The sequence below is a fragment of the Notamacropus eugenii genome, chromosome 4 (genome assembly GCF_028372415.1).
Source record: "Notamacropus eugenii isolate mMacEug1 chromosome 4, mMacEug1.pri_v2, whole genome shotgun sequence".
NCBI lineage: Eukaryota > Metazoa > Chordata > Mammalia > Diprotodontia > Macropodidae > Notamacropus > Notamacropus eugenii.
In genome coordinates this window covers 324,441,808-324,455,036 of record NC_092875.1, presented here as the reverse complement: position 1 = coordinate 324,455,036, position 13,229 = coordinate 324,441,808, and the positions used below count along the sequence as shown (strand labels likewise).

General features: G+C 40.9%; 1 protein-coding gene across 16 annotated transcripts in view; it reads left to right on the top strand.

Annotated features, from left to right (window-relative positions):
* CTIF (cap binding complex dependent translation initiation factor) overlaps positions 1-13,229 on the top strand; it is a 490,358-nt gene that overhangs the window by 91,456 nt on the left and 385,673 nt on the right. The gene's annotated exons all lie outside the window — the stretch shown is intronic.

Below are 13,229 nucleotides of genomic sequence, written 5' to 3'. Positions count from 1 at the left end.
TTACAACAATCCAGGCAAAAAGTGATGAGAACCTGAACTAGGGTGTCTGAGAAGAAAAGGGGCAGATGCAGGAGATGTTGTGGAGATACAAGGGAGGAGATTTGACAACTGATTAGATGATTTGTCATGAGGGAGAGCGAGAAGTTGGGGATGACTCTGAGGTTGTGAACCTTTGTAACCAGCAAGTTGATGGTGCTTTCTGCAGACATGGGAGAGGTTGGAGGAGAGCTGATTTTGAGGGGAAAAATAACGGGTTGAATTTTGGACATGCTGAACTTAATGTGCTTACAGGACATCCAGGCCTGGAGCGGAAAGAGATCTTGGAGACCACCTTGTCCACATCTCTTAATTTACCAGTGAGGAAGACAGACCCAGAGAGAATAAGCTATTTACCCAAGGAATCTCAGCTAGTTACAAAGTCAGGTTCTTTGACTCTCTAGATTATGAGCTCCTTAAGGGCCTACTTTTGGATTCCCAGAACTTAGCACAGTGCCTAGCACGTGATGCACCCTGGCAATGTTTATTGCTAAACTGACTGGCTTAACTCCACATACACCACTAATTCCACTGGGCCATATTGCCACTTTTGTTGTTCAGTCCTTTTCATGTCTGACTCTTGGTGACCCCATTTGAGTTTTCTTGGCAAAGATTGGAGTGGTTTGCTGTTTTCTTCTCCAGCTTATTTTACAGATGGGGAAACTGAGGCAAACAGGATGAAGTGACTTGTCCAGGGTCACACAGATAGGAAGTGTCTGAGGCTGGAATATGACTCTCCTTGACTCCAGGCCCAGCACTCTACTGCTTTACTGGCCCAGGGTAATGGTAGTGGAAATAGAGAGAAGATAAAGGTTCATGAGTTAATGTAGAGATAGATGTAACAGGACTTTAGTGACCTACTTGATATGAGAGTTGAGGGAGTGAGAAGACTCACAGATAATAATACCAAGGCTGTAGACATGGGAATCTGAGTGAGTAGCAGTGCTACTTAGATATAGGGGAGTTACAAGGTGGACCAAATGTTTTAGGAAAAATTCCATTCTCTTATCAGGGATTGGTAGGGCTTGAATAGACAAAGACTGGAGTTCTGCATCAGGTTTGGATGAACTGGATGTATGAAAGGAGGGGGCTGGATTAAGTGATCTCTCAATTCTTTTCCAGGTCAAAAGTACTATGGTACTATTGAAGCAACCTACAATTGCATTAGCTTTTTTAGCCTCTGTATCAATGTACAACGAAGGAATGCTAAGGCATTTATTAAGTGCTAACTATTAAACTGGGCACTGTGCTGAGTTCTGGGATGGAAATTTAAACAAGCTAGGTAGCCCCATGCCCTCAAAGAGCTTACATTTTCCTGAAAGAGGACAGAAAAATAAAAGGGAACTGTAATGGGGGTGGGGAATGCACAGGGCATGGTTTGGAAGTAGCTGAAAGTGACTTGGATGCTTCACTCTGGGCAGATGAGTGAAAACTCATGGATCACTCACTGGTCCCCAGCTCAGATTTTCAGGGGCCATATAGTGAGGGAGTGAAGTATGAGGAGAATGTCTACAGTGTATTCAGTATGAATGACAAGGGCATTGGACTTGGAGTCAGAAGACCTGGGTCTGAATCATAGCTCAATCATAATTACATAGTTAATTACAAGCTGCTGATGGGCTCACCTTTCTCAGTGCCCCCAGGCAACTTTCTAAGATAGTAAGTTACCCGTGAGTTCTAGTCTGCTTCTGTGGAGGGAGTCTCCATACCAGGAATTCCCTACACTGATGAAATGTCAGGTCTAGCCCCTCCCCCCCAAAAAACAGAAACCCAAAACACTTGCACTATTTACCTAACACACTTGTTGTGATGATCAGTGCTTAAACAGCTCTTTGTAAACCCAAAACGGATATTTAAATGTCAACTTTTATCATAGAATAATAGGATCTCAGAGTGAGGAGGGATGAAGAAGCTGCCGGTCCAACCCGTGCCTGAGCAGGATTCCCCTCTATGACATACCTGACAAGTGAGCCATCATTCAGGTTCTGTTTTAAGACCTATGGGCATGGGGAATTCATCAATGATCATGACAACCTCTCTTGTTTTTGGATAGCCAAATGATACTGTGGATAGAGTGCTAGACCTAAAATTAGGAAGACCTGAGTTCAGTTCCAGTCCCGGGCTAGCTGTGTGACCTTGGGCTTATCACTTAACCTCAGTCTGCTTCAGGTTCCTCATCTGTAAAATGATAATAACAGTAACAACCATCTCCTGGGGTTGCAAGAATATATAGATGATATTTTGCAAACCTCCAAGCACTATGTAAATGCAATGCAGTCCTTATTCTCCAGGAGTAAACATGCAAGCTGAAAGAACATCTAGTTTTCTTTTGCAACATGACTAATATGGAAATATGCTTTGCTTGACTTCACATGTATAATCAACATATTGCATGCCTTCTCAAGGGTTGGGGGAAGGGTGAAAGGGAGGGAGAGAATTTGGAACTCAAACTTTTAAAAAATGAATGTGAAAAATTTTTTTAAATGTATTTGGGAAATAACAAAATAGATTAAAATATATTACAAAATAAAAACATTCCAAAAAAAGAGAAAGAAATGCAGATCATTTTATATGTACTGAAAAAATATAGGACTAGTTGCAAAATGTTTGTTGTGTGGTAGAGACTGAGCATGTGACACTTGTGAATTGTATTTTCAGGAAAGGTCAAGATAAAGGAAATTATCACCTTTTGTCTCTATTAAGTCAGGAAAAGCTTCCTGAAAAGCTGAGATTTAGTGTGTGTGATGTACTCTGACCTCACCTTCTTCTGTTCACAGCCCTGGCCTTCAAATTATGCAGCATCCTTTACCCTGGATTCCTGGTCTGGGGCTTCAGGTTCAGACCTGGCATGAAATGAGACACTTGTAGACCTGAATATATAACAGTTAACCAAAAGGAAGTTAGGCATAATGTGGAAAGGATACTTGTCCTGGAGACAGCAAGGATTCATTGACCTCAGCTCCTGCCCCTTTGTTGACAAAGCTGGTCAGAAACCTGAGGGAGGAGCTCCTCATGGGTTGGCTTTTATACTTAGATCACCAGAAAGCTATGTTAGTGGCTGGAGTCTCAGTCCTCTAAGCCAATTAAGACTTGAAATAGTTTCAGTATGTTTTCAGGAAAAACTAGCCTGGCCTTTATGGGGTAGGTTCCTAGGAAAAGGTAGTTCATCCTGTGTGGCAAGGTGCTAGAAGATACCTGCTTGTACCACACCTCTTGATTCTTGTGCCATTTACTCCCAGTCACTCCTCAGCCTCAGGTCTGAGGCCAGGGTCATTACTTTCCCTTCCTGGGTTCCCTCCCTTCCTCCACCTTCCATGCTACTACTCAGTACTATTGAATATCACTGGAAGAAGTCCTAGACATGTTGACTGATCCCATTCCAAATTCACACAGTCTTATCTTGATGGGCCCTTAATAAGTATTTGTTGAATTGAATTGAAAGGTATTTTGTAGTAACCCAAATGGTAGATGACCACGTTCTAGAATCTAGAATCTAGATGGACCATAGGCCATCAGCTTATCAGTGACAGTACAGACATGACCAGATGTAAGAAGTAGAAAACGTTTTGAGCCAAATTTTTTTTAAGTGAACAAACTTAAATGCCAAGTCTTTTTCTTAGCAAATGTTTGAAAGAGCAGTATTACCCTATTTGATGGTGTGAGGTGAGAATGTTTTGGGTGATATTTTGGGTAATAATAATAATAACAGTTTGTTTCTGTAGTATTTTAAGGTTTACAATACACTTTCATCACAAATACTCCAGTAAGGTTGATTTTGCAGTGAGTAGTGGTGTCTGTTGAGTTTAACTTGGGGTAGAGATGACTTATCTGAGAAAACATTTCTTGCAGGAGTGAGCCGAAATAGACCTTTTTGTGAATGGGTGAGTTACTTGCCACATACAAATGACTGTTAAATTAATAAGCAAAATAATTAATAAGCAAATCCTTAACAGCATAACCTTATTCAGGATCTAGAAGTTGAGGGGGTAAAATAAGGCATCAAAGATGGAGGAGAGTGGGGAAGCTGTTACTAGAGAAGAAAAACAGAGTTCTCGCCTAGGTGGAAAGGTGTGGGAAAAAGGGAAATAAGATTCTAATATTATTCATTAGTCCTTTATGAAACACTTTCTGTGTTTGAGGCCTTCTGCTAGTAACTGAGAACGCAAACACAGAAAGCCGCAACATCCCTCTCTTACAACCTAATGTGGGGGGAAGATAGGACGCATAGAGAAGTAAATGTGATATGAGATGGGTTGTGGCTTGGTCAAATGGGAGAATCACAATAAATACACCAAGAAAAATCAAAAGATGCTCCCCCATTTAGAGGTTAGAGTTTGTCTCCTGAATTTATATTCCATATCTTTACCTACTAAATGTTGAAAGTCTCACTGTCACTTGAAACTCACCATATCCAAAACCTCAATTCACCATAATTGTTTATCCTGTAGATATTTTGAAGAGGTGAATGACACAAGTGTACTCAGCTCTCAGGTGAGGCTGAGTAAAAGAAAGGAGGAGAAGGGTCAGAGCAAGTTTGCCTGGACTAAAATTGGACTATCTAACCCTGAAGTGGGTTGTAGGTTGTAGGGGCGCTTTTGGGCTTCCCTTCTGATGACAGGTAGTTTATTAATAAACTAGAGGCATAAGAAAAGGTTTCAGCTAATTATTGATTGCTTAATTTGTAGATAATTTGACCCCTTATTTCCTTTTCATGTTTCCCTGCTTTATCTCAGTCATTTCAGGACAAATTGGCATCATTTTAGCCCCCAGGCAGAGGAAGTAAAACTCCAGCAGGTCAGCTGTACTGAGCCAAAGAAAAGTTTGAAACTATAGAGTGAATTGGAATTAGGGCATATAAATTTGCCTCAATTTCCTTATCACTAAAATTTAGTTTAGAGCATCTAGGTGGTGCAATGGCTGGAGTACCAGGTCTTGAACTCAGGAAGACCCATCTTCCTGAATTCAAATCCAGCCTCAGACACTTACTAGTTGTGTGATCCTAGGCAAGTCACTTCACCCTGTTTACTTCAGCTTCCTCATCTGTAAAATAAATTGGAGAAGGAGATGGCAAACCACTCCTTTATCTTTACCAAGAAAACCCCTAATGGGGTCACGAAACATCAGACATGACTGAACAACAACAGAAATTTAGTTCAGCAAATGGGGCTTAGAATAGATGACGTCTAAGATCCTATCTAGTTCTCAGTTCTGTGGTCCTATAATATTAATAATTTTTGACTTGTGACATTTTAGAGTCCTTTTCACAGTTATCGTTTCATTCTGTCCTTACAATATCCATTTCAGGTTAAAAAAGCAAATATTTCCTCCCCTTCCTCCATTTTGTAGATAAGAAAAATAAGGTTATCTAAGTGAAGTGAATTCCCCTAGATCACACACAGCCTATTGAGTAGCAGAGATGATAGGATTAGAACCCAGGGCTCCCAGTTTCCAGGCCAGCACTCATTCTACCATAATGTGTTAGAAATATCAGTAGATTTTTTAAAATCCCCTCTCTCCTTACCCCTGTTTGGCACAGATAAGAAGGAATAATTATGAAGGAGTACTCAAACTTGCATGGGAATGATTTTGAAATAACTTTTTGAAGCACTTTATCTCCATATGGAAAAACTGGCACTGTTGCAGGCAGATCAGGCTCCACAGAGACACATTGGGCGGAGGCTCAGTGCTGAGGATGTATTAATAACCAGGGTGAGCTGCTTCAAAGCCCTGAACGTTGTAATTTCCATCACATTCAACTTCTGTCATTATTAATAGTTGGAGGCCATCTGCTGTCATACAGATCTGAGAGAATTGGACGAGGTGGACTGTCATTACTGAGGATAGCCAAAACCAATTAGCATGGGGTGGCAAGTATTAATCACTGTGATCATCAGAGCAGAAATGAAGCCTACATATTTCATTGGCAGAATTTCTCTCCTGGTACCCCAGGGAAAGTAGAACGAAGGAAGTTGCTGCTGCAGTGTCATGACAGGCTGGCCTTTGGCCTGGGGAAAATGCATTTGGGATGTTGTGCAGGGTTTGGGGTGAGGGTAAGAGCTTAAGGCATTATTAGCTAACACGGTAACAGGATGCAAAAGCCTTTGGTAATTGGAAAGAGGATGGACAGTCAGCAAAGAGAGATGTGGAAAGGGGGCAGCGGAAAGGCATCAAGACAAAATTTGATGACTTAACTGTTTTGCCTAAGACCTCCCCTGCCAGCTGGTGGGTAGATCTTACAGACCCTTCCACATCGTTCCATTTCCCTTCCTTCCCTCTGGGTGTGTGTATGTGTTTATAGTGTGACAAAGTTTTCTCTGCCAAAGCAGGATGACATAAATAGATAAACTGAATTTATCAGAAGGCCTCGGTTTCAAATCCCATTTCTGACAGTCAGTTAGCTGTGTGGTCATGCGTAGGTTCCCTGATCCCTCTGAACGTCTCTCTAAGACTGTTCACTACAAATAGGCTTCAGTCACTTGATCATTAAAAAAAATTACATTTGTATAGTACTTTGAGGTTAGCAAAGGGCTATTACGTATAGCACCTCATTTAATTTCCACAGCAACTCTCTGAGAAAGATACGATTATTATCATTTCCATTTTACAGATGAGGAAATGGAAGCTGAGAGAAGTGAGTTGACATGCCCAGGTCACATAGCTAGGTAACATCTGAAAAGAAGTATCACTTTGATAATGGATTCAAGCCAGATGAATATAAGGCATATATATAATATAATATAATAATATAACTATCATTGTAGTCTGATGAGAAAATTCAGGCCCTAAATAGATCCAGTAAGATCTGAAAGAGTTTTATAGGTTGCCATTAATTAGGGAGACTCAGTGGGAGAAAGAAGACTTTAGGGGGGCAGTTGAAAAGACTGAGTTCAATCAACAAAATATTATATATGATTTATTACATTTGGCATTTTTTGTATATGGCATTTTTAAGTATTACAGAGTTTTTGCCTATATCATTGGTATAATGGCATATTATACCAATTATATATGGTATATATGGTATAATACATACCATATGTGATATGTATGTGTACACACACATCCCCTCCTCCCATTGTGGTATAATGAAAAGAGCAGTAGATTTAAGAATTTGAAAGCTAATACTCAAGTTCTCTTTCAGAAACTTCCTAGTCATGTGACCTTGGACTCATGGTCAGATTCTTAGAATTTCTGTGCTGATACTGCTATTAGGTCTATTTCCCAAAGTGATCAGGGAAAAAGAAAAAGAACCTATCTGTTCTAAAATGTTTATCGCAGCTCTCTTTGTGGTGGCAAAGAACTGGAAATTGAGGGGATGCCCATCAGCTGGGAAATGGATAGACAAGTTGGGGTATATGATTATAATGGAATACTACTGTGGTGTAAGAAGTGATGAGCTAGTTGATTTTAGAAAAAACATGGAAAGACTTGCATGAAATAATGAGAATGAAATGAGCAGAACCAAGCAGACATTATATACAGTAGCAGCAGTATGCTTTGAAGAATAACTAAACGATTAATTATTCTGAGTATTATAAATATCAAATCAACTACAAAGAACATAGAAAGGAAGATGTTATCTACTTCCAGAGAAAGAACTGATAAAGAGAAGTATGCATAGTATGATGTTACATATATATGTCTGTCTGTCTCTCCCTCTCTCCCTCTCCCTCCCTCCCTCCCTCCCTCTCTCTCTCTCTCTCTCTCTCTCTCTCTCTCTCTCTCTCTCTCTCTCTCTCTCTCTTTCTCCCTCTGTCTTTCTCCCTCTCTCCCTCTCTCCCTTCCTATTTCTGCCTGATCTTCTTATTTGGGAAATATCATTTGATCTCCACAGAGATGGGTTAGCACATCCAAGGGGGTATAGATAGATAGATATGCACATACATATACATGTTTCAAATGGTGGTCTTCTTTAGTGCATGGTGGAGAGAGAGGGAGATAGTTTGGAACTTATAATAAAAAGATAAATAAAACTAAATTAAAAAAAATATTTCAGAGCTAGAAGGGTCCTCAGAAACCAACTAGTACATCCTATAGGATTCTTCACTTTCCACCTCTGTAAAATCAGGATAATACTATTAGTACTGACTAATAAGGAAGGAGCTTTGTAAACAGAAATGTGAGCTTCTACAATTGTTTATCCTTAGGGCAGCCCAGGAAGGAGGGCAGAGCAAATGACGATAAACCTAAAGTTAGAATGAGCCTAAGAGGTCATCTAGTCCAACCAGTCCCTTCATTTTACACATGAGGAAACTGAGGCCCAGGGAGGTTCATTGACTTGCCCTAGGTCATACAGGTCTTTGAGTCTTTGAGGAGGAATTTGAACCTAGGGATTCTGACTTCAGAACCAGTGCCTACTCATTCTCACACTTTTTCTAGTAGGAATTTAACCTGAGGTCTACAGAGCTTTAGTGCCTATGTGAATTCACATAAAAAGTTAGAAGCAGAGTCAGCACTAGAACTCAAGCCTCCAGCACTACACAGCTTAGTGCTGAAGTGTAGGCAATGTAGAATGGTCTCAGATTGTTTCACTGGTGTCAGATAGGGCCAGTCACTTCATGTTGCATTTCTCTGCCTTTCTTACACTTTGGGGCACCAAGAGAAGGCGTGAGCATCTTATGTCTCTGTGAAATGCTGTGTTAGGTACCCTAAAGAATTAAGAAAGAAGAGGTGCATTTCTTTAGATTTCTATTTTCCTAACCAGATCCTTGCTCCTGGTTGCTGTTGTCATGAGCATGAGAACTCATAGCTCATGTCGTTTTCAAATTAATAGATTCTGTGCTGCTCATTTTATAGAAGAGGGCATCAAGCCCCTGAAAGGTGGGGTACCTTGTCCAAGGTCAGGTAGCAGAATGGAGGCTCATACCCAGGCCCTGTAGCACCAAGACCAAGACTTTTTACCTTGTAAGGCTACTCTGCGTTGAAATAGCAGACAGAATGCTGCTTACTCCATGGTATTTGTGGCAGCTGCAGTTGGAAGGAGGCAATGGGAGGGATTTGTGGAACGAGCACTCCCGAATTCCCTGGCTGTCTCTGTCACTGTCTCTCTCCCTTTCTGTACACAAAGATTGTATCTGTCTGTTTTTCTCCTCCCACTCTCTCTCTCTCTGTGTCTCTCTATCTCCTGCCTGTCTCTGTCACTTTCTGTCTCTCTCTCTCCCTGCCTTCTTCCTTCTCTCCATCCTCTCTCTCCCCCCATCTTATCTTCCTACTCTATCTCTTTCTCTCTCTTCACCATCCCTGTCTTTCTCTGTCTTTGTCTCTGTCTTTTCTCCTCTCTCTGTCTTACTGCCTGTCTCTCATTTCCTGTCTCTCTCCCTGCTTTCTTCCTTCTTTTTCCCTCTATCCTCTCTCTTTGTCTTTCTCCCATCCCTCTTTCTCTCTACCCCCTCTTTCTCTTTCCTGTCCCTTAGTACAGTTACTAAATAGTAACTGTTTCTCTTTTACCCTGAGGAACCCTGAGGGTCTTCCCCTCCCAGTTTGATTTTTTGTTGTTATTTTTTTCTTAAAAGGGGCCATCCCTCAAAGAGGCCTATTCATTGAATGGGTGTATCTCATTCAAAGTGAGAGTCTGATAAGATCTGAGCCTAAAATGGCCAAGGTCCCACATTGCATCCTGGGTCATCTCCAGTCATCCTGAAGAATATCAGGCCACTGTACGCATATGGCTCTGGAGGAGAAAGTGAGGCTGGTGACTTTGAACAACCCTCCCTCACTCAAATCAAAGTCAACTGCAAGTCATGTCGTCATCTTGATGTTATGGTCCTCTTTGAGAACGAAGGACATACACAAAGCAGCAACGACCCTTTCTGTCTGTCTGTCCCCCCCTCCCCCCATCTCTGTCTCTGTGTCTCCCTCTATGTTTCTATCTGATCTTCTTATGTGGGAAATATCATTTGACCTACCCAGAGATGGGTTAGCAAATCCAAGGGGGTCAGAAAGGCTTTTGTTGCAAACAGGCATACGTTCCCCACCCCTTTCCTGAGATCTGTTCTGAAGTGAAATGATTCCCTTTCATAACTTGCTGTTTTGTATCAAGAAGACCTTCTCAAGAGGGATTTTTCCAAAGTCAATCTCTTTTTTTTCCAGTTGCCATACTTTTTTTAGGTGAATTTATATACACATACACACACACACACACACACACACACATATATTTAAGGAGAGTGCTTTCTTCTGCAAGTAGATAGATCAGTCAGTTAGCAAATATCCATATTTTTTTGTGCCTGTACTTCCCTGAACACTGTAAAAAAAGCAAACACAAACTCTGTCCCAAGGAGACCAGATTGACACACATTGAGACCATCCAAGAAAGCCTATACTCAAGCACTGTTGGACACTGGAGGGAGGGAGATCATAGAGGATTGGAGTCATTGAATGCATTTTCAAACACAGCTATTACAACACAAATTTGATTTGCTTGATGACACTTTTGTTACAAGGAAGGACTTTTATTTGTCTAGGGGTGGGGGTGGGAGGTAGAAGTAGTGATGATGCAAGAACAAGGAAAGAACATTAATAAGACATTTAAAAGTATACAGAAAAAAGCAGAAGAAGTTCAGGAGGGGACACAGGTAAGTAGGGCAATGTTACTGACATACTAATTCAATATATATACAAACGTGTGTATATATAAATGTGTTTGATATATACATACATGTATATGTGTGTGCATATATTTATATATTGAGACATGCACATACCACACACAAGTGATCAGCAGAAATAGTCATCAAAGACTTACGAAGAGTCAGATTTGACCTAAACCTTGAAAGAAGGTGAGGTTTTAGAAAGGAGGGTAGGAAACTATAGGAACAAAGGTGAGAAGGAGCCTGCTGGGATAGGGGATGAGGAGGTTGAGATAATCTGGATTAGGAGATGATGTAGAAACAAAAGATGAGTAAAAAAAACTCCAAAAAACCTTTTTTTTAATAGGGAGGAAATCAGGAATAGAAATTGGGGGGTCTTATGGCAACCTAAACTGAGAGTCAAGAAACCTAGGTGCCAATATTAGGCGGTGCTACCAATATGCCATGTAACTTGGCACAAGTCACTTAGTTTTTCTGTGCCTCAGTTTCTTTATTTGTCAAATAGAGATAAAACTATCTGTGCTACCTCCATGAAAAGAGAGGGCTGTTGTGAGAATAACATAAGATAGTAGATTCAAAACAAATATCCTCATGGATATTATTAAGTAAGTTCTGTGTTTGCCTTCTTTCCTCCAAGTTCCTCCAACTATGTCATGGCTCAATGTCATTGAATATTTTGAGATGAGGAAAATAGCTAGCTCGTAGAGAAGCAAGCCAGCAGCTACAGCTGTAGGGAATATCACAGAAAGAGACCTCTGCAGTCATCTGGACTTGCTGATACATGAAGGAATCACCAGCCCCAGAAGTGAAAGTCTAGAACCTCCCCCTTTTTCCTTCATTGTCTTACAACCCCCAGAAAGAAATGCTTATGGGCTGTTCTGTGGCCCCTGTGAGTTTTCACTCTGCCTATCTATCATTAGGCCTGTTGGGCAGCAGAGTGAATCTCATGGCCCAGTAGAGTTTGACAGCCAGTGGACATGTGTTAAATTCCATTCCATCCCAGAGGAGCAGCTTTTCCCCAGAGGAGTTGGGGAAGATGTCATAGCTGAGTACTGTGGAGGTCTTGCTTTGGCTCTGGGCTTTGCTATTTGTTGCATTTTGGCAGATCACATGGCCTTATTGGACTTTGGTTTCTTCAGAGGTCACAAGGGAATAATGAGTTTCTAAGAATCTTGTAACATAGCCTATAAAACCTTAGTCATTGCTTTGTGAAGGGAGAGAGAATCTTCCTCTGTGGGAACAAGGTTAAAGGGGGGATGTAATTAGGTAGCTTATTAGCTGTGTGACCCTGGGCAGGTCACTTTACCCTGTTTGCCTTGGTTTCCTCATCTGTAAAATGAGCTGGAAAAGGAAATGGCAAACCATTCCAGTATCTTTGCAGGAAACCCCCAAATGGGGTCATGAGGAGTTGGATGTAACTGAAACAATAACAACAATTAGGCAGCTAGGTGGTGCAGTGGTTAGGACACTGGGCCTGAAGTTGGGTAGACCTGAGTTCACATTCTGCTGAGACACTTAATAGCTATATGATCCTGGACAAGTCTACTTAACATCTCTCAGGTTCACTCTTGTCTTCTGTAAAGTAGGGATACTAATGGCATCTGCCTCTCAAGGTTGCTGGAAGGCTAGAATGAGATAATATTTATAAGTAATATATAAATGCTTGCTATTATTATTAGCAAGATAAGGAGGTGTGACCAGGTAGGAATACTGTCATTTCTGGTGTTAAGGTATTCCTTAGTACTAAGGAAGAATGAAGCTCAGTTTTTGCTGTTTTCCTTATATATCCTTGTATGTCCCTCCCCATATCCTGCTTCTGCCTGGCACACCTGAGACAGAACAGACTACAGGAGTCATCAAGGTGAGGGAGGATCCACAGCAGTGAGGCTGTGACTTTTGCCATCACTTATCACATAAAAATATTAGCATGTACAGTATCTTATGGTTACAAAGCCTTTATAAACATTTTCATTTGATCCTCCCAGCAGCCTTGTTGGATACTGTGCCAGTATTCTTATCCCCATTTTACTGATGAGGAAAATCTCACAAATAATAGATGCAAAATGCCTCTGAATAAACTCAAGGCATGACACCAATATAAGCTGTATTGTCCTTTCCCCAGATGTTAACTTCAACATAGGCTGGGGATATCTTCTCTCTTGGGAAGCTGGGACTGTAATCTTTTCTTGTCCTTTTCACCACTGTATATTTTATTTTGGATACTAATGTTTTACATGAGGTACGTTGTCTGCATTTGGGATTTACTGTCACTAGGTGGATGGTGGTGGATAGGATATATGGCTTTGGGATTTAGACGAGTCTTTCCAGAGTCTAAGAGGAATGTTTCCCCCTCAAAACTAGAAGAACTGGTGAGTAACTTTTATTCTGCTCTAGTCCCCCATCAAGCTGCAGCTGTGTGTGTTCTTTTACTACTCATATTCCTAAAAAATGCTTTTTTGGTGCACTGTTCCCTGCCCCCCCCAGATACTTATCATAATCCTGTTTTGTGTTGTAGGTTTCTGTGTAAGTGACTTATCCCTATTATTAATGACTATAAGCCTGAGGGTTGCCCTGAAATTTTCATGGAAAGTGTATTTTAAAGCT